This window comes from Vidua macroura, chromosome 5, assembly GCF_024509145.1.
Source record: "Vidua macroura isolate BioBank_ID:100142 chromosome 5, ASM2450914v1, whole genome shotgun sequence".
NCBI classification, from domain to species: Eukaryota; Metazoa; Chordata; class Aves; order Passeriformes; family Viduidae; genus Vidua; species Vidua macroura.
In genome coordinates this window covers 53,719,949-53,746,119 of record NC_071575.1, presented here as the reverse complement: position 1 = coordinate 53,746,119, position 26,171 = coordinate 53,719,949, and the positions used below count along the sequence as shown (strand labels likewise).

General features: G+C 40.3%; 1 protein-coding gene across 1 annotated transcript in view; it reads right to left on the bottom strand.

The window, feature by feature from the left end:
• The window catches only part of PLXNB2 (plexin B2), a 173,818-nt gene extending 151,409 nt beyond the window's left edge, over positions 1-22,409 (bottom strand). The window contains exons 1-2 of the mRNA XM_053977842.1: positions 22,068-22,409; positions 20,122-20,297 (exon numbers count right to left, since the gene is read on the bottom strand). The gene's annotated coding sequence lies outside the window, so the exon portion shown is untranslated. The remainder of the gene's footprint in view (positions 1-20,121; positions 20,298-22,067) is intronic.
• Positions 22,410-26,171: the final 3,762 nt, after the last annotated feature.

Genomic DNA, 26,171 nt, shown 5'->3' with positions numbered 1-26,171 from the left:
ACCAGGATAGAAGACATGTGGCTTGGCATTCTACAAAATTTGCTTCAGTCTTCTGGCAGTCTCTATTCTGACACTCACCCACCCCCCTCTCGTATATTTTACTGGAAAGGGTTCTTCTAGAGGGTTAGTTGGCATCTACAAATACAGCTATTAGACATTACTCGAAGAAAGTGAGGCTCATTTTTCTTGCAAGCAAAACATTTCTAATTTTTCCCTGGCGTGTTGTATGCATGCAGAAAGGTGGAAGACAAAATGCTTTTGCTTGTTTCCCACCTCTCAACTCTCACAGATGGACTGCTCCACAAATAATATACACAGAGTTTGTGAGTATAAGTTTTTGGTTGCACCATGAACTGGTAAGGGTCACTCTAATCTGGGTTAAGCAATTTACAGCTCTTCAGCCTGTGAGATAGCGAGGACTGTAGGTATAAAATTATTTAACTGGAATATTTACTCCTGACTAAGCTATGCGCCTTGGTAGCTAAATATTTTCTTTGCCATCCATAAACTTAAAGAAAAAAAAAAAATCATACCTTGATGAAGAAAGCATACTTTGATAAAGGCTGTTCATCTAGGCAAGAATATTGTAACTTATAATGTTACCATATTTTGATAACACATACTCATACAATAATACATACTAGACTTGATCTAGTGCAATAGACTCTTCAATTCCTCAAAGGTGAATCTGAGAGATCAACAAGGTTTTTCTGCTTACTTTAATGAATGCCTATAAATAATGAAGTCAGCTTACCCCTATGTGCTCTGGAGGGACTGTCATCCATCAAGCCAATAATATCTGGTCAAGCAACTTTCAGACATTAAATTAAATTCTCTTTGGATAGGACTCATCAGATTTTGTATCTCCTCTCTTGTAAGAAACATGGGATCTCCCCCACTGATCAGCAAAGGAGTTGACAGGAAAATATTCTCTCAGCCATTCAGTATTGTTAGCAGAGCAGCAGAGAGGAGAATCATGGGTCTGCATAGGCATAAACTAGCCACAAATCCCCTGGTAGAATTGAGATGCAAAGCAACTGTGAAAAACAGAGAAGACTGATACTGAGAGCTTACAGTTAGTGAGTTTTAGGGACAAAGCTCCCCATTCCCTAAGGACATTAATAAGACACTCCAATGGCATAAGTAATGCGTTGAGATGCTGCATAAAATCACAATATTTTTGAAAAGTGAAAAGATGTCCTCTCTCAAGGGATACTCAAATAAAGATATTATGCATTTCATTTAAAAAATATGCAATATGCAGGTACTGCTCAAATACATAGATGACTACCATAAACCTAATTTATTAACCTTGGACAAAACGTTATTTTTTTACCTTCTCTTTCTCAAATATTTATTTTTCCAAATTCCCAAAAACCAAAACTAAACCCAGGAAATACCTCCCCCCACCTCCCCCACACACTTTGTCAGTCTTTCAAGTTGTCTTGTGAAGAAGCAATATATGGCTTTCTTTTCCAGTTACCCCTTTCAGAGTCAGAAGTTTAATTTCTGGGCAATCTCCCTTTAAATTAAAATGAACCTGCACACGGGGCTGCACATACTAGAAAAGACTGACAGGTATTTTGGTGTATTTCTTTAAAAACAGTAAGAAATAATTTACACCCACCATTTTTTTATTAGTGTTTATAAAGTCAAATGGCAGCACTTATGTTTTAATAATATGCAATAAAGAGAACATCGTTTTCCAATGACTAGTCTAAATTAGCAACACTGCTGAACGCTAAATGCATGAATATTTTATTCCAAAACACTTGCATAGCCTGTGATTTATAGCTCAAGTAAGCTGCACATTTATAGCTGACCTGTGATGATCAAACCACAGTACATTAATTCTGAAATATATTTCATACTATTTCTACTTTCAGAAATACTTACAATACCATTTTACAAAACAAAAAATACAAAGATGCTCCATCTCCACCATATACCTGTGATCATGAGGCTGGCTTTGAAGTCCACCATTACACATTTCTCTTTCAAGTACTGTTAGAAATAATTTGTTCTTTTTGCATCAGCAATTGCAGTAGGTTTCTATCAATCCTTGGATGACAAACTACAGCTTAGAATTAGGACACCCAAAAGCAGGTTTAGGACACGAAATTGCAGCACAGTGTTTTAGAGGATTCTATTTCCCAGCAAAACCCAAATAATTATTAAAAAGAGATAGCTTTCATGGGATGCATTCAATATGAGTTGCACATGAATTCAGATTACTGTTTTAAATCCAAATAAATTCAGAACAATCATTTGACTTTCAGGTTTGCACCACCATCAAATTCTTGGCCCAGGATTAATGGGATCATGAGAACATCAAGGACTTTTTGAGTCTTTCAAAGCCTTCCTCCTCCTCTACTGGAGGAATTCTGTGGTTTTCAGAGGAGATGGTAAATGATTCACAAAGTCCCCAAAACAGAAACAAATACATTGATTCAGGATGATTTCTTTTCAGAAAGGTGGCTCTTTTTTGCTACTCAGGGCTCAGTCTTATGAATGCTTAACAAAGTCCTGCCTCTCCTCCCTCTCACACAGTACTGAAATGCTAAGAGACATCCACCTGTCCTATATGCAAGTATATATTCAGACGTGTCCTTTCTCTTCTGAGTAGATTTGAGTACTCCTTTTGATCCATAAACATTTGGATGCATCAAGTAAATTTTAGTAATATTACAGAAGATATGAAATTATATAAACACTTGCACATATTTAAGGACTGCGCACAATGCTTTTACAGTCAAGGTTTTTTTTTTCATATCCAAAAATGTGTTTTAAAGCATGATGTTTAATCTCTAAAGTGAAAGGGTAGGGTGGCAGGAGGAGCTTCACTTCGTGGCTTAAAATTTAATCTCAGAATGCAGTTAAAAATATATGGAAGCTTGGAAGCTGATATTTTATCAGAACACTTGTCTGCATTCCAAGGCTGCCTTCCAAAGCATCATTTCATTAGTATGTTATTCTGGGGGAAGAAATCACTGTAAGTCTTAAAAGAAAGCTTCAGGTTTTTTTGACATTAGCTTGCTTAGCTAATGAGCTAACATTCCCTTTCAATTAATTCTCTAATTTGCCCAGGCAGTTAGCAGATATATACATCTCAATATTACCTGAGACACCTTTCAAATTATTCCTTTCAAATTATTCCTTTCAAATTATTCCTGTGTATATACTTTTTTAATCCTTTTTGAGCCAGTGACTAAAAGTTGTTTTTAACCACATCTTGCCCTTTCATCTAGTTTAAATATAACCAGCTTCAAAATAAACCTACCCAACAGACCCAGCCTCCCACTTCAATAGATGCAGTTCTGAAGCTAAGAAGGGCCATGGCGAATTATTAACACTAGGCTGATCACTGCATATAAAAACCGATGTAAGGCTGTGTTTACATCCTTACAGGCGTGGTTCCTTAACGGGAGAGAAGGGGACTGAAGAACAAGAAGAGCAAACATTACACGAGGGCAGCAAATGCCTTAAGCCCTGGGGTGGGGGATAGTTAGGCCATGATCAGAGAGAGGAAAATAAAAGAGAGAGAAGAGCTTGGAGGGAGCAGGGCTGGGATGCAGAAAGCAGCCAGAGTAACAAGATCCTGCAGGAGGAGGTTACAAGGAGGAGTCAAGCAGCCCAGAAAACCACGAAGTCCCATCCCAGCTGGAGGTGCTCCTTGACACTAGATGTTGTCCACGGGCTGTTCCTCTGCTCCCAGTCACGGCTGGGCTCCTCTCCCCATCTCTCCCTCCATGTTCTCTGACAGTGGAGAGGAGCCGAGGGCAGTCAGGATTGTCCCTGATCTGAGGCTTGGTCTGGGGAGTGGCTCACACAGAGACCCCACTGACCCTGCTTGTCCCTGCCCACACAGCACTCACTGCGGTGGCCCTTTCTGACCAGCCAGCTGCCTCCTATATGCATAGATTATTTTTTTTACACCTGTGCAGGTAATCCAAAATATATTAATTTGGCATTGAAGTAGGTTCCATTTCCCCAACAAGTGCTGTCCTGCTCAAGGCTTGAGAGTCCTCTCCACTCCAATGCTCTGGAGAGATTGTTGACTCTATACCAACATTATATCATACCTAGCAAGTTTTAAGCAAACCCAGATGTCCCTGAAGGGCTACATGATTTATGTGCATTAACAACCTTAGAAATAAATTTTGAAAGCAGGCAGGATCCCACAGATGCCTAGAAGTCCTCCTGCCTCTCAGCTATGCTCCAATTTTGGAGCTATGGAGCAAATGCTCAGAGTTGCAGCCACCCACAGGAAGCTTTACCCACACATTCCCCCTGACAGACATAACTGTATTCAAAATCAACACCCCAGAAGCACAACCAGCAGGTTATGCCAGTTGTATTTATCATCCACAACTGTGCTGCCACAGCCTAAACTAATCATGAAGAAAAGCACTTATTCTTGTAGCTTTAAAAGTCAGCTTAGGCTCCAAATTTTAAAGAAAGCATTTTGAGCCTTCTAACTTCCTTCTCCATCTGAGACATCCTGAACACACTGTAAACTCATGAACATATTTAGGCCAGATTCCTTTGTACTTCATTCTTAACACATGTAACCCACAAAGAGACAAGCCACCAGTCTGTGCCCTAACTTTTCCAGCTGCTCCGGATGCTCAGAGGGAAGCAGCAGGTTTAAGTAAGTGGGAGACAAGAGCATGCCATTCTGAACAATACATATTGCACAACCTTACCAACTCGTATCTCCTAGGGATGGCTGTATAACATGCTGCAATTTTGGTTTTACTACTGGCAAACTAATGCACCTCAACCTGAAAACAGTCTCTCTCGTTTGTACATTTACCTCATTGCGTCAATTAAAATAATCCTGACCTGCCAAAAATCTCAAAATGCCCATAAACACGCAAACCCCAAATTTTTGGTACAATTTTTGAATGCCGTTGTTAAGCGGCCGACTGCTAACAGATGCAACAAAGTATATCTTTTGTTAATGTTAAAGGAGCAGTAGAAACACGTAATCTTAAAGGGAAGCCTAAAACATTGAATATATTTCTTAAAACATTAAATATATTGAGACTATCTGTTGGGTTCCTAATATTTACTGGGGTTTTAAGAACCTTTCCTTGAGTAATCATGCCTTGGGCTGGAAAAAAAAAGAGTTCTCTCAAAAGGCAAGTAACTTCTCTCATTCACTTGTATCAAAAAAAGATATAGGATGTGAAATGCTGAGTACCACTAGAAAGAAAAACAAGCTCAGGAAGAATTGTATCCACTTATCTTTAGAGGCCTAAAGATTTTCAGCAGCTTCACACTAACTCAAAAGATTTCTATCCTTCTGCCTTTGTTTGCTTCCCTGGCTTCCATTTTTTCCTTTTCTCCTCCTGCACAATACCATATTCCATCCTTTTATAACTGTGCACAAGGCTGGTATCCTGTCTCTTTCTCTACTCCTTATGGATGAAGCAAACTGAGCAACTGTCTCTGGATGAGAATGAAAAGTAGCTCCAGCCTGTCCTACCACCATCCACGTTTTCTTTTCCTGTAGATGGAAACCCATCCATCAGCTCATCATAATGTGGTTTTACTTCTGGTAAAGTGTGCAGTTGCTTCAGGATTTGGGGTACGAGTTTCTCAGTAATATTTAACATGAGGAGAGTTAAATATTTAGGGGAGTTTCTCAGGGGAGTTTCTACAGTAATATTTAACATGAGCCTTGTTACCATTCTTTTTTCATTAGTCTTTTTCTTTTCATAAGCTTCCTTACCTTTTGCTGTGTAAGTAAACAAATAAACACATCAAAGATAAACAGACACTGTAGATACAAGAGAATGCTACCCTTAGATGACTACTTTGATAAAACTGAATTAGACTGCCCACTACAAGAATACATATTTTGAATTACAAATTAAAAGACACAGTAAATGACTGATTTCTTGATATATGGAGAAGAAATAAACAAGGTGGTCTGCAGCTTTATAAAGAATTGCTTTTCATGTAATTCTATATATTCTCCTTTGCTCTCATTTTCCATATCCAAGCAAACAAAGTGACAGCTGAACTGAATTAGTGAGCATCCAAAAATATCCAGCCCATCTTTCTTAAAAACACAGAGGGATGTTTCTAGTTTGCCAAAAAAGACAGGGTATTTTTAATACTGCGGTCCTCAAATAAACTGCCTCTTGACTGTCTGAATTACAAGCTACTGTCTTAGGGAGATAAAACAAAGAATACGTGAAAATACAGCCATGTATAGAATGAGCAGCATGGGAATCAGTTGGCAGCCATATCTATACTGTCTCCCACCATATTTTTACTAATTTTTATTCAAATCAAAGGCCTGTAAAGTCAAGAGGATTTTGCCAGAGTAAAATCTCAGTGTCTAACATGGGATTTGTTAGCTTGTTTTGTTTTGTTTTGTTCTACATAAAACTTTTGCTCATTATTGCTAATTTGGAGTCATCTGCAGGTATTTTTACCTTCCAAGACCAAGCTGAAATTTTTCCATGGGATTAGGGGCAGAGGAGACAGCAATGGTAAATCTCATGTTGAGGAATTCAAGAGAAACAAAAAATTTGGAAGCACTAGTCATGCTGGAATCCATATATTAACGTCAGAAGACATGCTCTTGTGTGGTGTCAGGGTCCGGAGGACACATATTTGAAATACTGAACCTAGTCATTTATTTACAACAAAAACATAGCCAAAGCCAAGTTTCAAAAAACTGCAGGAATCTTAACTGTTACAAACTTATCTGTGAGCCAGCACAATGCGTGCTTAGGCCATATAATGAGTATTTACAAGAGCAAAAATCTTTTCCATCATCTTCAAAGGGAGTTAGACATCACGTATGAGTGGTTTAAACTGGAAGAAGTCCATGCATAAAGAAGAGAGAACTTTATGGTTGGCCATGATCATGGAACTTCCCTCTTGCAGGAGAGGATTAAAATAGAACCACATAGACAAGCAACTACAACGTGCAGCATTTGGCGATACCTTCTCATGGATAATACATGCAAATTAATTAAGCAGGAGACTTTGTTGTTTCTATACTGTGATTATTTCTGGTTTTAAATGCCTGGGTGGTGTTTGCAAACTATGGGCAAAAGGTAACTTGGTAGAATGACAAAACAGATTTGGATTTTGAGGTAGGGCAGGGCAGGGCATTCAAATAAAGTGGTATCTTCCTACCATATAAATGTAGATATGTTTTGAGAGAAAAAAAAAAACAATTACAGTGCTGTAGGCTGAACTAAAGAAGCATTTGTCTTTTTTTTTTTTTTTTTTTTTTACAAACAAAACACCTCCAACCATTGCATTTCGCTCTGTTTTGTTTTGCTGCCTGCCCAAACACACTTAAGAAAGACAAGGAAGCCATTGAAGGGCCATACAAGGCTCACTGGGTAGCAAGGCAGGAAAGGTGTAACAATGGCCAGTGCTCAGAAGCCTCCATTCCAACAAATTAGTCGGGTTTATAGCTTTGAAGGACACCTCACACATTCTGATGGCAGGGCTGTTTGCCAAGCCTGGGGAAAGAAGATCAAAGGGCAGCAGCATTTCAAGAGTAGGAAGCACTGAGCAAGTTCAGAATCACTGCCCTGTGCCTCCAGGAAAACAAGCTGGCTGGCTTGGAGCACCAGCATAGGAAAAGCTGCACCATCTGATAAAGAAGCATGAGCAAGTCAGATTGGTCTGAAATACAGGCATATACATCCCTTTTTGCTCTGCTGAAGTGCAAAATACAATTTTGCGAGTGAATCAGTGACAATTTTTGGAAGGACTTTTCCACTCGCTCCAGCCAGCTGCTAAATGAGACTCTCAAAGAGAAAGCTGTACAGGTACCCATCCATCAGACCTGCTGGGGCCCCAGGGCAGAGCCCAGGAGGCTATCCCCTCACAAGCTGCTGCACTGGAGGATGCATTTGGGCAGAGAGGACAAAACGCCCCACTTTATCCAGTATCCAGCAAGAGCCTGAGAGAAGGAAGGTATGCAAATGGTCCAGGAAAATGTTTCCTTTCAGAAGCGAAAAGCCACAGATCAAAGCTTACTTTTTCTGCTATTACCCTGTATCAAAAAATATGCCTGCAATCATGAGTCAGAGACCTTTAAATAATGTATTATAGGCCCATCTATTTTGAAAAGTGCATTTCGGTACTAAATGAATAAAGATATTAGCTTTATAGATATATATATATGTGTGTGTGTGTGTGTATGTATTTTATATATATAAATCACTGCTTGATGTACAATGAATTAAAATAAAACACATGCAATGTATCTTTGGAAAGCTTCCATCTGAAACACAACTGAAAAGGCTAAGAATATTTAGTTAGGAAAGAAAATGAATGAAATTAAATCATAAACAGTATAGACCCAAGCACATCAATTTACCTTGTGAAAATTCACAAGCTAATAAAAGAAAATACATTTTGAAAAGAAAATACAGTGCATGAGTGACTGACACTGTCATCAAGACCATTAAATCAATACAATGGAGACAAAGACCAGACGATGCTGGCAGGAATTAAATCAAAAGCACCAGCCTGATTAGAGGATTTAAATTCAGATATAAGTGGGGCTTTGGACAATTTCTTTCTTTAAGAAAGGAGTGGTACAGTATTACCACTGACCCCCAACACTTGCCACACGGGCCCAGAAAAGCCCACAGAGGAAGCCCACTAAAGTCCTGTGCCTTTTTCCACAAGATCATTTCTTTGCTCTATCAAATGAAGTACCTCCTGTTACTGTAATTCTCTTTGGGCACAGGAGTTGATTAGAGTTATCCAGTGGAGCTCACATCACTTTGGATGGGAGCAGACCTGTCACAGGAGGACAACTACGGCTCAGCTGTTCTGCCCGGCCAGCTCTGCTTGCCCACACCAATGTCCTCCAGAAGCTCAGCTGTTCATGGAGTAGACACAGAGCTTTAGCCTCATGCACACTTTTCCCTACTGCCTGCTGTGGGATATCACGTATTTTCATATAAGAATGGTATGCAGTGCTGTGTGAGACTAAACATAGGTGGAGAACTGCACTGATATTGGAGAGAAAAATCCTTTGTAACATATTACAGGTGCAGAAATTGTTACTGTTGTAAACACTTTCCATCCTTGCCTTCTGTGCAAAGCTTGAGACCATCTTGAGGATAAACAACTTTTCAGAAGGCCACTACCAGCCCTAAATACAATTCATGGAAGGCAGACGTCAAAATTATTTTGATCTTAAATAGTGCATGCCCATTTTCTGCTTTATTGTGAATATAAAAGATATGTGAAATATAAGATAGTCTTAAATCATCAATTTGCACTGAGTTCCCCAAGCATAGCAGGGAAAAGGCTAATGTTAGAGAAGAATAATCTGCTGACTAAATGTATTGGTAAAGCTTTCCTGGCACTACTGTGCAAGAATTCTAAGGAAAGGGATATGAACAGCTTATTTTTGCAGTACTTCACTAAAATCAGCTTCAGTTTGAATATTCAAATTTTAAAGCAATCTTTTTATTGCCAAGCTTGCCTCCAAGAAGAAAAAAACAAATAAGGTAGGGGGAGGAGAAAGGACCTCACAGATCAACTTTGCTATGTGAACTGGAAGCACAAGCTAAATAGTTTTTGGTACCTATTTATTTGTAAATAGAAACATGGGAGAAGAGACATAGGTCCCTGCTCAGCTATTTCATTGCTGAAACAAAAATGATGGACCACATCTTTCCTAATATTCCACAGCAACAGCATTGCAAATAGCTCTCACAGGGAGCCAACCAACCTCTCTCTATCAGCTGAGAAAACCAGGCACTTGGAGAATGCAGTTACTTTTATCCAAGGTGAGGAGCTCAAGGGCTGCAGTGGATAATACTCCAAAGTGTTCATTTTTCCTCTGCTGATTATGAAGAAAGCCTGGATTCTTCAGTTTCTACTGTACTTGTATTTTCACCAAGAAGCATTTAATTCCATTCATGAAGAAAAACAAGCAAAGCTCTCAGTTCCCAAACTGGAACATTCTTGTCAAAGAATTTAACACATTAGACTGTCAAGATTCAGGAGACTTGATGTGAAAGAACACAAGTAAGCAGTGATGACAAAAGGGTAGCTTGACAGCTTATTGACTGAGAATGGCTTTCACACCAGGAGGAAAAGAATAAACATATTTTTTTTGTGTGCCATATATGAAACATGTACTAATATAAATAACCATACAGATGGCTGACTCTATGGTAGACCTTACAGATAATTGCAGGGCAAAAAATAAGTTTCAAGCCACAAAATACTTTTTAAACATTCGGCCATCATCTAAAGATCATGAGGGAAATGGAAAAGCTGGAGATCAAGGATATGGTTTTGAATGCAGAGTCCAGAGAGTCAAGCCCCTCTGAAAAGGCTTGGAGCCCTCCTGCTTCTTACTTCCCTAATGATGCAATGTGGCTTAACAAAACCAATTCTGTCTCCTCAGAAGCCCTGCTTCTGTTGTGGCATGCTACATGCCATGACATAATCAATTCTCTGTTCTGTTCTAAACTCAAAAAATAGTTTTGTGTTAGCCTATACAGTTTCCAGAAAGTGACACTAGGTCAAGCTCTACACAGCAGAAATGTCCCTGTTCTGAAGTGCTCTGCTAAATTTTTATCTATCCTCTTCCTGGCTTCTTACTATTCCTGCCTTTCTGTTATGAATTGCTTTCTGATGTGTCAGACTAATTGAATATATGTCATGCAGGAAGGCAGATTGCTTTTATTTGCTCTCCTGTCCAGCTGTAACCAATCCCTCTGTCACTCTTCTAAATATTCTCCTTTCATTTTAAAGCTTGCTACAGCATTTGTGTTGCTCTTAGTGATGTATGAAATTTTCTCACTCCCTTCTCCTTAGCAGCCCCTGGCTACATGCATCCATGCAAAGTAGAAATGTTGACATAAGGTACAGGATGGAGGGGAGTGTGATCAGAGTCTGAGAACGCCACCTCAAGTGTCCTTGAAGAACTTACAAGATCTACAAGGGGTGCACTGGTTGATTTGAGAAGCTGGATGCTGCCTGCTGCTTCAAAAAAACCCACAAATTACTATTTTTTCAAGGTGTTACCAAGGGATGCATAGTCCATTTATAGAAACACATAACACATTGGTGGCCCATGACCCAGGCTAAAACTAAACTAAACTAGGAAGAGAATTAATAAAAACCATTTTGTATCAAGACTCCAGGGTCTACAATTAAAAAGAAGGGATTTTCTTCTGTATAGTTTGCCAATACTTTTTGGTAGTTATGAATAAAGAGCCACCCTTAAACAGAGTGCTTGGATAGCATCTTTAAGCCGGCTCTTTCATTCCTTTTGGGGAACCTGAACAACAGCAACCATGATAAAAGCAACTTCAAGTCACAATAAATATTTTGTTCCCATTTAATTCATGTTTTCTCAATACAATTGGTGTGTGAGAGGCCAGAGGAAAAGAAATTTGTATACTACAGAGATCATGATGTCAGGTAGCACATTAAAAATATTTTCTGTGACTGTTCCACAACAATAAAAAATGTTTGCATAAATACATAAGCGACAAAAGAAGGACTAAGGAGAATCTCTGTCCTTTATTGGAAGCAGGGGGAAACATAGGGACAAAGGATGAGGAAAAGGTTGAGGTACTTAATGTCATCTTTGCCTCAGTCTTTAATAGTAAGACCAGCTGCTCTTTGGGTATCCAATCCCCTGAGCTCAGAGGCAGGGATGCGGAGTAGAATGAAGCCTCTGAATCCAGGAGAAAATGGGCAGTGACCTGCTACACCACTTACACACACAAGTCTATGGGGCTGGATGGGATCCACCCAAGGGATCCACTGAGGGAGCTGGCAGAACTGCTCACTGAGCCACTTTCCATCATATACCAGCTAACCAGGGAGGTCCCAGTTGACTGGAAAGTACAGATGGGCTGAGACGGGATTAGTGGAATGGCAGGTACACCAACCAATTAAAATGAATACAATCTTTTTAGCTTTACCTAAGCTTAGTTGCAACATTTTAATTTGCAAACACCACCTTGAAAGTCTTATCAAAGACCCTTGTGTAGTACACTGTTTTTCTAATAACCAAATCTCTCTTTCTCTCTCTCATTCCCTCACCTCTAAATACAGTATAAAACTCTTAGAGGTGGAAACAATAGAGGAAACTCACAGGTGAAAGAAATCCTCCTGGTACACACTGTAATGCTACTATTCAGAGCACAGCAACCACAGCTTAACATGTGTTTTTGTTCAAGATTAGCAAAACTCCAATGAATGTTCCTTTCTTTTTATCAGCACTAAAAATATTCCAACATCCTCATGTCAGCAGTTACGCATTTTCAAAACAGAGATCTCCTATTAGGCTTGTTTATGATCAGCAGAAAATAATTTTGCAATATTTTGATTTCCAGATTCCCCCTCGAAACAGCAAACACCAAGCATTGCTGATATCTTCAATTTTTAAAAAAAGTTTTACTTTGTCCAAACAAACATGGGAATCAGTTTTTATTCAAATGTTCAATGAACTCAAGAGTTAGAGTTACAAAGGTCTTTCTTCATGAAGTTGTTTTTTTCTTTTCAGGTTAAACATAGTCTTTTGTATTTAAATTGGATAGTAGTCATGGTTTGGTTTGGTTTTCAAAGCATGGTTCTAATCCAACCACTAAATAAAAAAATAAATCCAGAACTGAGCTGTAGCTAAGTGTGAGCATATGTAAAACTGAGCACGCTGAGACCATGCAGGGCACTGTTGATCTTGGATACTCAAAGGAATTTTATTGAAAGTTTAATGATCTTCAGTGGTGACTCCCCCAACCTCTTAATTTTCTGTGTTATCTCAGGATACTTCATGTACAGCAAAATGAAAAAAAACCAAACAAAACTAAGAAACTGAGTCTCAACTCAACTTGTCCAATAGCTCCTGGATAAGTTTTCTCATTTCTTCTCTTAAACTGACAAAATCTAGTGAACTGGGGAAAAGAGAAGGACTACAGGGAAGGAATAGCTTTCTTCAGGGAGTATTCCAAGCTCATCTGCACTTTAATGTAATCCTTTCTTGGGACAGAAAATCCATTCAGAATGTAAATCTATCAAATATGGGAGTATATAAAAGGCAATGAGAGCACCGTGGGGCAAAAAGAAGGAAAAAAAGTAAGACAGTAAATGTTGCCAGCCATCCTTATTTGCACCAGTGTCCTTGCTAAGGGGCTGCCACTGATGAGGAAAGTTAGGCACCATGGACTACCCATCACCAATATATATCAACATCTGTGTGACATCTACTTGGGGCCAAAATCAAACCTAAGACTGGTGGAGGAAGGCTCTCCACTGCAGCACTGTTCTCCACAGTCCTTCCTCTTTCAAAACCAAATTTAAGCAGTATGAACAGAGGTACTGTCAGCCAGCTAGACACATTAACAAACGGTATGGTAATCACCTACACATTAAAGGGGGAAGTTGAAGCCAAGATTTTAGAGCATGATTAATGGTTTCTGGATGTACAGTTCAAGGTATTGTGAAGAAATGCTGAGTTCAGCTTCTGGAGGAAAAAAAAAAAAAAGAAAAAATCAGGCTCCTTTAAGCTGAACCAGCTTTGGGTTCCCCAACCACTGTTTTGGGATGCTTGCCATGAAGACCTCGAGAGAACCACCTTCTACCTTGGGAAATTAATTAAGCTGCAATACATCACATTTAAAAGCTGGTGCCCTTGCTTCAGGTTGCACTTCGATCTTTGCTCAGCCAGCCTCTGGGGTGGGGTGAATGTGCATTTAGAGATGGGAAAAATAAAAGGTCTTTCCTGCGGGCCTGGACAGGTGAGTGAGTTTCCATGAGGTAAGCAAGGGCGTGAGCCCATGGGCGTGCTGCAACGGCCCCAGTGCCTGCTCCTGCCCTAGGGTGCACACGGGCACCCTGCTGCGAGCACGCACACGGTGGGGCCATCCCTGCTCACTCTGCAGCTCCCGGCCCATGCTGCCTCAGCGCCCGCGCAGCCACTGCCACACGCTCAGCAGGGATAGGCTGGCTGCCCACCCCAGCCCCGGCAGTGCTGTGGGGAGCCCCTTCACCCAAGAGGGGAGCGAGCACCACTGCAGGAGAGCAGTGGGCTCATCTGGAGCAGGGTGGGCTTGGCCTGCCTGTGCTGTGTGACACCAGGCAGACATGGGCAGTGTAAGTCAGCTGATTTGCTGGTGGTGACTGTGTGGCATGGGGTCCAAAATCACCTGAGAACATTTGGCTTTGGGCCAGGTCACTCTGTGCCTCTCACATACCAATGATCACTCAAACATCAGTCAAATATTGTTCACTTTGTGACACAACAGCTGCAGCTTGGTATTCACAGATGTCTCTCCGCTCTCTGTCTCTGCTTCCCAAACCTGGGACTGTCCTTTGCTCACCTTCAGAACAGCTTCTCTCCAAGCATCCAGTATAGGTGGCAACCAGAGCCTTCTGGCTGAACACCCAACAGAGCAACTGCCCTCCAGGAACAATCCAGTGGTACCAAGTGCCCACTTAGGCACTGCACTGACTTCCACTACCTTTGCTTCCTTGATGGGCTGGGACTCTGAAAGAACTGAGGAACACCTTGGCTGTGCTTGTGGAAGGGGCAGAGATAAGACCAGGTCTGTTTTCATAGAAGACTAAAAGATAAATCAGCAGAAAGGATAAAGGGACAATCTGGACACTTTGATGAGTCTCTGTGCAAAGGCTGCTGAATCCCTGCTGAAAGGGGATTTCAGGGAGCATATGACAGCAAGGAACAGTTGTCTCAGTCCACTAAGCTTCAAGTCTCTCCCTCTCCTGACATCTAATAAGCCCCTCAAAATTGATCTGTGTGTGTGGGGGGGCCATATCAGATAACCACACTGTTTAGCTGCTCCAGGGGATACTTCTGCACCAGAAAAATCCTAACAGCAAGAAATTCAGATCACCTCTGTTCTGGTGCTGCCTGAATACCAGAATGCAGCTGGACAAGATGCTTCCTTTGTCTTAATATTTAACTGCTTGTAGATCTTGGATGTTTTTATGGCTCAACCTGAAACACCTGAAAATGTCTGTGTACTAGGCACACTGGACTCATTCAGCAGAGCCCAGTTTTATGAGTGAGATGAAGCTCAGCCTTCTTTCTACACTCACAGAAGACACACATTCAGGCTTAAAAAAAAAACAACAAAAAAACCAAAAAAAAAAAAAACAAAAAAACAATCCTTCTTTTGCTAACCAAAGACGCAGTCAAATGGCACTGGTAGACTCTTCTCTTTTCTTGGCTCTACGTAATTTTCCATGCAGAAAATATTTTATGTACCCGCTGAATTCTTTGTTCCACGGTACTCTGTTAAAACTTTTGATTAGAAGACAAAAAATACATTACTCTTGCAATAGCTGTTTCCACGTACAAGTGGGTCAAGGATCTTCTTCATAGCCACAATACCTATAGTGCAAATATCCTCCAAAGAGAAATATAAATTCCATGGAATTACTGCAGCAGCACTGAAGTGCATAAGCTGCCAAACCATACAAAAAGTTAATAGATTTGTTTATGGACTAGACAAGGTTTAATTAAACCAGGCAGCTCTGAAGAACAGTAAATCCTCTCTCTTTTTGTCTTCCCCTCCCCCCCAACCCCTTTCTTTTCTAGAGTATCTTTCTCCTGGTGGCTTTCCTCTTCCTAATAATGCCATCACAAATGACAGATATGTTATCAGTCATCACTGGGATTTGACACATTCTTAATACCTGTCATGACAGCTCTGAAGTCTGCATGCTACTCCATTGTATTCCAAAGCATTTGCAGGAGGTAATGGACACATCAAATACAAGTCAATGGCAGTGCTTTATTGAACTGCTGAAGGCTTGCAATATAGAAGGAGATGCTTTGTGACTATTCAAAATTACGCACATAGTAATTAAATATAAAACAGTATATAATGTGGCAGGGGATTGCTGCCCCCAAATAGAGTCTCTCCTGGTACCTTGGGTCTCTGTTTTACTTTAATAGAGAGCCTAATGCAGAAGTGAGGTGCAAGTCATGGCTAGAACCAGAGTCAACATCAAAGGTGGACACCTGAATCGATACAAAGACAGTGGGATTGTGAAATGTGTCACTCACAGTAACTATCAATACTGCCAACGAGTAAATGTGAATGCAGTAGAACATGAGTTTGAAAAGTGTTTCCCTGATGGGGACACAAGGAAAAGACAGCATCTTACCATTGAGCAATAAGGACAAGGAACACCAACTAATAGGTTTTGTATGAGTCCATTGCTAATGCCTGTTGATTTCTGAGGACCTCTTAATACAGGTAATTTTGTTTTATTTTGTTCAAGCCCTCAAAAGAACTGCAACAGATACAGCACCCCACAGAAAAAAAATGAATACAGAGCTCTCCAAGCAGATAAATTTTCTTTTGATCAAATTTTAGTATTATTTCAGGTCACTCTGGTCATCTATGTGTAATACTTTTCAGGCACCAAAAAAAAAAAAAAAAAAGAAAATTTTACTTTAACATTTCTTACAAGCCTTAAACTTGCAAAATCTTTCTCTCAGTTGAGCCCAGCTGCTGCAAAGCGTCATATAGCTACAGTCTCTGCCAACAGCATATGAGCTGCATGACAGCAGTGTGCTTAGCCATTAGTAAATGCAATGGCTTGTTGTTCTCAATGCATTTACAATTTCTCACAAAAGCAGAAAAAAACCACCCCCAACAAAAACAAAAACCCCACACAGATTAGAGACAAAGCAGTCCTGTGTAACTCAAGGCCCTTTCAGCAAGGCAATAAAGCCAAAGCAGAATTGTGAGCTGGAGTCAAAAGGAAGTGTCCCATTGACATAATGAGCTTTGGAGCAGGTCTGGAGGGAAGAAGACAGGCAAAACACATTCAGCCACCTAAGTGATTTCATGTCCTCTGGACAAAATTAGTTAACGAGTATGTTGTGGTTTAAGAGTCTTGAGGCATTGTTTGCATCTACAAGAAATGGATGAGCAAACTGGGATTCCTTACAATGCAATTTTATTTAGGAGAGATGCAAGGTGCACTTGGGAACAAAGTGGTATTTAGAGGGGTGGGAATATTGTTCTCAGGATGCAGCAAATCCTATTCCAGGGATCTAAACCACAGCAATAACAGCACTGGTCAAGTGTAACCTCATCTTTTCAGCTGAAGCTCTTTCAAAAAGGCTGAAATGTGAAGTATACTTTAGTAGGCTTCTCACCAGATCAGATACTGCCTGTTCTTGAGTGGCCAGCATAAAAACATTCCACAAATAAACATGGTATCACATTTTCTGGTGATGATTTTATACCAGGGCCAATTACAGATCAAATAAAGTACTGTGAGCTGAGCTTAGGTGGCATGAAGGCAAAATCATGGCAGTGCAGCCCCACTGAGAAGTCTCCCAGCAAATATTCCCTTCTGGCTTCGGTCCAAGGAGCATTACTGCTTCTCCTGCTGCCTACACTCCCCAGTTATTCCTTTCATACACTCTCTCAGCTGTAAGCAAATCAACATGCCAATCCCTTGGGACACATGGCTTAGCTTATACTTAAGACTTGCCATTCTGCTTTGTGCTTTGGACATTGATTTCCATTGTCTCAGCTATCACGCAACAAAAGGGCATTTAATTGCTGTCTCATTTCGTCTGGTGGAGAAGAGGAGAACAACTTTTTCCAGCCCTGATTGATGGCAGCCATTAGTACCTCCTAGCACAATACTGACTTACTAGAAGCATGATTTACATGTGAAGTTCAGTGCCACACAAGTAAATCAGATTTGCAGCTATGCTTACTTGAACAACTTCAGAGACAAAATCTTCACATGAAATGAATCTGCAGAAATCCTTACACTGGCCACCTATTCAAAGACAAAACTTCAAAGATTAAGAAGGTTTGTTGAGACCGTCTAGAAACAAAAGAAAGTTCAGCAGTGAACTGTTTCACTTGTCAAGTGCTCTAGCATGTAGGTGCTTTAACGGTTGTAAAAGGGAAAAAAAAAACCTGAAAAAATACCCAACCAACATGATTTATACTTAATTACATACATTCAACATTAGGAAACACTTCATATCCACTAGGTATCAAAATTCCCAATTGCATACTATGAAAGGCAATGCTGAAGAATCCCAAAAACTGTTTCCCCTTTTTGGTGTGAGCATTTTTATTTTCTTTGTGATGGAGGAAAGAAGAAAATTAATATCCACATTTAATATCCTCCATGTTCTGGAAAGCAATAAGCCACATGCCTTGGTGTGCAAGCCAAACTGCTGATAGTGGATTTTTAGTACTTGTTTCATTTTATTAAAAAGCAAAAGGATGCAAATCTCCCTTTCAAAAAAGCAGAGCTCAAGAAACAGCTAGACTAGTGAAGACTCCTTGAAATAGCACCTTTAATCAGTCCTGTTATGTGAAACTTGCAGTAATTTCAGTAAAATTTGTTGTAGTTTGATGCAGCTTATCAAAACTTTTAATAATTGTAAAATATAAGATCAAGCACCTTTTGAACACCAGACTTTCCAGTCACAGAAACAAGCTGAGGCACTAGGTATTATCAGACACACCTTTTTTACATTTTTTGGAAGATTTACCACAGGAGAGCTAGATTGAGAAAAGCTGACTTTCAGCAAGGCAATGATGTACAGCCAAACATGCAAGCACTCATGTCATCTGAGCTGTGGGAGCACCAACCCTGGCCAGGCAGAGGCTTTCTGAAACCATGCTAGCTATACCCACAAAAAACCACTTCTGACTACTTTCAGAACATATGCTCTGTTGTTCACATAATTGGTTTAAAATTCCACAGCAAAATTACTCTGCAATTACTTGCTTTCAGTGAGTCCACTTCTTACATTCGCATCCCCCACAGGACCCACCTTTGTTCCTCAGTGATACTCATCTTGCCTGATGTGCATTTCTAAATAAGCTTAAATAATGGCTATTTCTGTGTTATTTCATGCTTTTTCCTACATTTAGAAAAATCATGATTTTAGGTACATAAATGAGTGTGTGATGGCAGAATGCACATTTTTGGTTTAGAACAGCTGTTTTCACTTTTATTCATTCTGCAGTACATATGCATGGAAAAATGTATTTTGAGTCTTCCTTTCCCATTTGTTTTTAAGGGAAAATAAAACACAGAAGCATCCAAAACAAACAAACAACACCCCCCAAAAACCCCAAATCAAACCAAAAAACTACTAAAAAACCTAAATGAAACCCCTCCCAAACTGGCATGAGGTCAGATATTAAACACTAGAACACAATTGTTTCCTTAACTTGGCTCTTCCTAAATTTTGTTTTCCCCTCCCACTGTTTCCTTTTTCTTTGGTGCCGGGCCGGAGACACGTGTTTCTCTTGCTGGAAAGGCTGAGTGTTATATTCCAAAAAGTTCAGTCCACGGACAGTTATAACTGGTAACTGTGAGGAAGGTGACTCACAGGATCCCAGAGTCTCGCCTTCCCCTCCAGGCTTGCACCAGGCTGGAACCAGAGCTCTCAGTGGCAGCACCTCCAGGAGCATCACAAGCACCAAGAAAGCTGCCAAAATGGATTTAAACCACTTTGCAGCGGAAGAACAGACCGAGAACCATGTTTGTGCAACCCCTTTATCAATCTTGCTTCAGATCTCTTTGGCCACTTGAGAATAAAGAAGAAGGTTTTACATGCTGGTTTCTGAGAAATCTGCCAAGCCAACACACGCTAATCAATGTGAACAGGTCCTGGAAAAGAAGTTGATCAATTCTCTCCGGTCATCCTCAGAGACACAGTCAAACCCACACACCTTCGAGATTCAGGTCAACCACACAGCTGCTCAGCATCCCCTGGGAGACTCAGAATGTAAGTGCAAAATTAGGGCAAGCACAGCAGTAGGCTGCAGCGTGTTGCTGGCAGAGGCACAAACCTGCTCCTCTACCCAGCACACCATCTATAAATAGGTTTATGAATACAGAACCTCTGCCAAGCTATTCTTGCTTTTTTTTCCCTTTGCTAATTTTTAATGCCTCTTGCAAGACTGACTCCTAGAAGTTTTATCTCCATTAGTAGTAATAAACACTTATTAAATGCTCCAGCAATGTCTGAAAGTCTTGATAAATAGCAACAAATTTGTCTAGAAAACCAGAATATGACTTTGCATTTAGAAAACTTTATTGTATTAAAAAAGAAGAAAAAAATGAGCTTACCTGAAAACAGAAAATTCACATGTAAAATCTGCGTGCACACCACAGCTTGGGAAACAACAACCCACTTCTTCTGGGACTTCAAGAGGAGACAAGGTGGTGTCAATGCTTGCTCTCGTTCAGCTGTGCTCCTGGGGGTACCAGCTGAGCCCCAGAGCTGAGCCCCTCACTCTTTGCACCTGAAACAAAAAGACAGCAGCTCAGCTCCCTCGTCACAGGAGCAGCACAGCATTCCACAGCCCATGCACAGTGAGGGATGTCTGCATTGCCCAACTGCTGCACACTCAACACAACCTCAGAGAAGGGGAAACTCAGTTGCCATTAGTGATAAGCATGGTTTTCTGCTCCTCTCCACTGCAGGTGCCCTCTCAAGATACCCTGGGGACACGCAAAGCACTAGAAAGATATCTACAGAGCATCCTAATCCTCCCTCGGAGGGACCACTTTTCTAGATGGCAACAATAGCCCCATAACAAACCTGCTAAAGCCCAGACGACAGCAAGGACACTTTATGATAAGAATTTCGTTTTGAGCTGCCAGTTTTTGGGTGACCAAGCCAGCCAAGACTAATTTCTAACAGGGACATTAACCAAGGACTTAAATTACCTTGTACTTTCATCTGGTATCACTCTCTTGCATCTCTGTTTTTTCCCTTTCCCTCTCAACCCTTACATATTTCACCATCCATTTTCAAGGGTGGATGACTAAATGAAGCCCTTTATTAAGGCTCAGTTTTCAAAAGCAATGTCACCTTCCAGTTTCCCTTTGCTTCAGAAATGAGCTTCTAGGGGCATTTTCTTGAAAAGCCTACATCTATACTTATTTAAACTTTCTGGGGAATAATTGAGTAGGGAGAGTAAGGTTTAGCCTGATTAAATTTTTATTTCTATCTAAAAATAAAAGGAAATGCATAGTAAAGAACTAGGAAAGCTTGAGCCTTCCTATTTTTTAAAAACTTCTGAAAGATGAAGACAAAGGAGACATATTACAAAATTTTTTTTTCCCTTTCAGAATTCCCAAGAAACTTATGACCATGTTCTTAAGTTTTGAGCTATGTAGAGTCGACTGATAAATACTTTATATGTTCAGAGGTAGCTGATCTTACTGGCCCTGATTTGAGCCATAGGACTACATGACCCCTTCCAAACCAAGTTATCCTATTATTTTTTCCAAGGGAAACGAAGTCTGTACTTTTCAGAAACATAGCCAACCTTTTTTTTTCATGTTTACCACCACTTTTACTGTATGCATCTTCTCCAACAATGAACCTTTTAACAGCCGAAATCTATACTCATTTTATATATGAAAAGTCTTTAAGTTATTTCAATTCCAAATTATCAGAGGTATCTTGTCACACAAACTGAAAGGATTTAATGCATTTAGGTTAAACTAGCCTGGTAAGAAAACTAAGAATGAATCCTAAGTCCTCCACTAGGTAACACTAAAGAAGGAAGTGGGTGTAAAAGACAGGTGGTATTTCCTGAAGGAGAAACTCCAACTTTACAGTCATACATTTTCTAGCTGTGATTCTGAAGGCAGGACACTATTTTTTAAATCAGCTCTCACATCACATGGCTGTCAGCCCTGTCTGCAGCGAAAGCAGTGGAATCCCTTGCACAGTCCACCCCTCTCCCTGCCAGCACCACCCTCTAGTCACACCTCCCTGTGCCAAGGCGCAAGGTCACACACGAGCTCACATCTCCTGTGGATCATCACACAGCCACTTCCTGGCCCTCCAGCTGCCTCCATCGTGGCCGTGTGTCAAACCTTTCAGCTGGCCAACAGCTTTACAGTAAAAAGCTGACTTTTCAAAGAGTTTCTTGGAAGATAAACATTCTGAGGCTTCTTTTCACCCAAAAGTTCTTAAGCATGTGTGATTCTTGATTAATACTAAACAAAAAAACCGCCTTGTGCAATGCAGCAAGATATTTTTCTGTTTCTCTGTGTACCTGCTCTCAGCAGAGAGGAACTGAGACATTATTTAATAGATAAGATATCCAGGAATGAAGTACAGGAATTCCAGTCCTAAAATACCATAAAGACAAGATATTAAAATCAAAAATAAATAGACTTTTTCCATCATTAAGGTGGAGGAATGCTATACAGGGTTGGAAATTTCTCCTCAAATCTAAGTGAGCGAGCCTTATTCCTGTTGCTCTGACATGTCTGCCATTGCTGTTTTCTCCTTTCCCCTTCTCCCAGAACTGCAAATGCCTTCTCTCTTAACCTCAGCAACACACTAGCCATCAGAGTCTATCACTGCTTCTGCTGCAAGGGAACACTGAGACAAGAAAGGGGTAATCCCCTCAGAAAACCACTCATGTGAGTCTACCCAGCAAGTGGATACATATTCTTTCTTCTCTCATTTTCCAAGAATCACAGGTACTTCTCTATTCTAATAAAATTATTTCAAATACATGAGCACCATGACCACTTTTAAAGTTGAGCCTTAGCTTCACACAGATTCTAAAAGAGACTGTTGTTAGACATGAAGTGCTTTTTCTTCAGCATGCCCATAGTTTGCTTCAAAGCTCATTGTTTAAATAGGAACAGTTGACATGCAAAGTCAAACAGGAATAGCTGTGCATGACAGGCAGCTGGCAGGCAGGTCTACTGAAAGGATGCAGTTCTGCACATGAAGTCACAAGAGTAAGATTCCTAATTATATGCAGTAACCAAGGCATGGAAGAAAAACCAGTTCATCAGTTAGCATCCAGCAGCACAGTGAGGAAGCTTTGTTCTCTTCTCTGGAAAGAGGACAGTCGATACTGCTCATATCAAAGCCTGGATCCACAGCCCTCCAGGCTTAATTAGAAAATCATGAAGAGTACAAAATGGCATTAGACACAAAAATGATCATTTTTCAAGTAAATTTAGTGGAGTGAGCACTCTTACATTTACAATCCACACTGCCTTATCCACCCTTTTTCCCTCATTAAAGATACAGAGTTGGCTGCAGATGCAACAAAACCTGTCAGCAACTGCAGGGTGTCCTAAAGCAAGTCTTGCCTATTATTCTAGCTGTATAGATGAAGGTTGCTGACACTGCTAGCACCTCTGACATTTTATAATCAATTGCCAACATTTACAGAGGAGAAAATACCACTAGCTTTGAACACACTCAGAAGGAAAGAAATTCTTCTCAATTAATTTTAAACTTGCTCTCTCTGAGCCAAAACATGAAACATGAGGCAACCTAACAAGTCAAATATTAGTGAGATTGTTTTCTGGCAGCCAATGCCATATTCTGTTTGTATATAAACAATTGTAGTTTATCCATCTCTTCAAAATAATTGCAGTATGAATCATTATAAGGACAACGTCAGAGAAAACTGTCAAATACTTGTAGCTGAAGAAAAATAATAATTTAAAAGCAGCTATGAGTATCAGACTATCAGTATGTTGCTAACACCAAATACCTATTGGAGAAATCTAGTATTTTGTGGATTATACTCTTGGAAGAGGAAAGGGGATAACCTTTACCTATACCTTTACTGCTGGTAAAGAATGATGAAGCTCTTGCCATATGCTGCACATTCACCTCGTGCCTCCTTTTCAGAACAGGAACAGAGATTGCTGCCTTTTAAACTAGTCTTACACTGATTTTTAGCCAGCTACAATATTCCACTGCTATAGCTAAGGATGGAGGGCTAAGGAAGAGATTTTAAAACAATTCCCTTTGTAAAGGGTCCACAAGTCCTGTCTGATTTATAAACTGTCAATGTGCTTGATGAGTTCAGCAGCTGAGAATCCCTGGATCTGACATTACTGCCCTTACTCAATAGTTCAAAGCAATCATTTTGAGTTAATACAGGGCCTCAGAGAACATGGGGATCTCTAACTTAAGACCTTCTAAAGACCTATATTTGGTCAAATTTCTTGCTCCTGACAGTCCTTCTCACCCTCCAGCTCCTAATTAAAACAATCAGTCCACCCTTGCTTTTCACAGGAGCTCGTTGCTGTACATTGTAATATTTGCATCAAATACAATTGCCAAAGGCACTTCAATTTTCACTAATAGTTATCATTAGGAGGAAAAAAAACCCTATTTTTGTCCAAAAAGAGCATTTCCTGATATTTAGCATAGGCAGGATAACGGTCACAGGCAGCATCTTGGCTCAGCAGGCAACAGTAGTAGGTGGTAAATGAGAGTGCTGGGGAGGGGACAGATCTTTTTCCAGGGGGGAGAGAGGGCAGTGTCTGCTAAAGGAGGCACCCTGATGGCAGTAGATTTATGCATCCACTCGTCAGTCTAGGGGGAGGGAATCATTATGCAGGGCCAGCTGCAGGGGTGTGCACTGCTGTCAGGAAAAATTAGAAGTCTAGCAATGAACTATAAAGAAGGGAGAAATGACAGAGTGAATGAAAACTCCATGATAAACCCATTTAGGCTCTCTTCACCCTGGGATGAAATATGAAGCATAATCTCTTTGGCATATATGCTGGCAGAGACTCAAACAAATCTGCCTAGGTAGGCTCAGGCACATGGCCAAGAATGTGCAATGACAGCGCCCACCCAAAGGACCGTAACTGCACAGGGTATGGAGCAAGAATCCTTTCTCAGCACGTTCAGCTGAGTCCTGGGGAAGGATCACAGCACACTAAGATGCTTTTGGAAGAAATCTCCTCTGCTGCCGAATGCCTTCTTAGTGCAAATACCTTGGAAAGAAAGCTTTTCCATTTGAATACCTTGAGGGAGTGTGGGGGATCAGGGTGGGCAGAGAAAAGAGATGACCTGACTACAAAACAGTGAGAAGCACCCAAACGAAGAGCCTGGTATTTCACCCTTATTTGAGAAAATGATAACTTTCCAATTTCATGTGGCATTCCTTCCCTGAGGAGAATTTCTGTCTGAGTTGGGGAGGTCTGCATAACTTCTTGCCTTGTTTAAGGCAGAGGTGTGTTTTTTCTCCTTTGTTAATACATTGAGAGAGAAGAAATATTCCAAATATTTATTCATTGTGCTTGGTTATAAGAAAAATACTGATTTTTGGTCATACTGGTATTGGAAAACAAGGGAATAGGGAAAGGGCAGGCCAGGAAAGCAGTGCACTTTAATGCACTCCCAAAACCCCCTGGTTACAATTCAAGCCCCAAGCCTAAGAGGGAAAGTGTTTGGTAGCTTTTCCTTCTGCCTGTCCTGACCACTGTTCAAACCTAGGGGCTGGTGAAACTCTTTCTGGAATGCTAATGCCTTGCTGAAAGCCAGAAGGTACAAAATGGGAACTGTTTGGAGAATGCTTTCCTGGGGGAAAAAGGAAGGGAGGGAGGGATGTACTTCAATACCTTATTTTAAGTTACACATAAGGATCCATAGTGTTATATTTTTACCAGGAACAGAAGAAATACATTTTGCTCATCATGCTATCATTGTAAATTCTGCCACTGTATGTCCTTCAGTGTAAGCTCTTCAAGATACTGTTTGATGAGAAAGGTTTGTTCAATTAAGTGTGTGAGAATCAGGGAAAACAAAAACAAATCACAAGCAGTTCTACTGTAAAAGTTCTTCTTTCTACTACACAGCACATTAATTAATTAATGTAGGGTAATTATTTAATTCTCTCTAAAATACTTTGAATCCATCTGCTTTTTTTTAAGGCAGCTCTTCTATAATTCTTCCTGTGGCATCATCTATCAAGTGTAAAAAATATTTATGCTACCAGGTGTCAGATTAAGACACCACTGACCACATTGCAACTACCTGGTGTGTTTTACAAGCATTTATACCTGCACCATGTAGCTCTAACAGCTTTAAAAAATGCAAAAGATGTTGATACATTGTTTCATTAACACTGTGAAAGTTTAAATGGAGTACTGAAGTGAAGAATGGAGTCTTCTGATGAAGTAAATGTAAGATATCTGCATGCATGAAGGCTCAAAGAACATAATTCTGAAGGCCACTGTTTGATCAAAATTTTGTGAGAAAGCACAGAAATAAACCACAAGCTGTTACAGTGAGCAACAGAAATAAAACCGGCAAATTCCTAAACTACGAAACTATATAACTGTTGAAGTGCAAACAATACTTCTTACAGCTACATGGTTATGTTTCA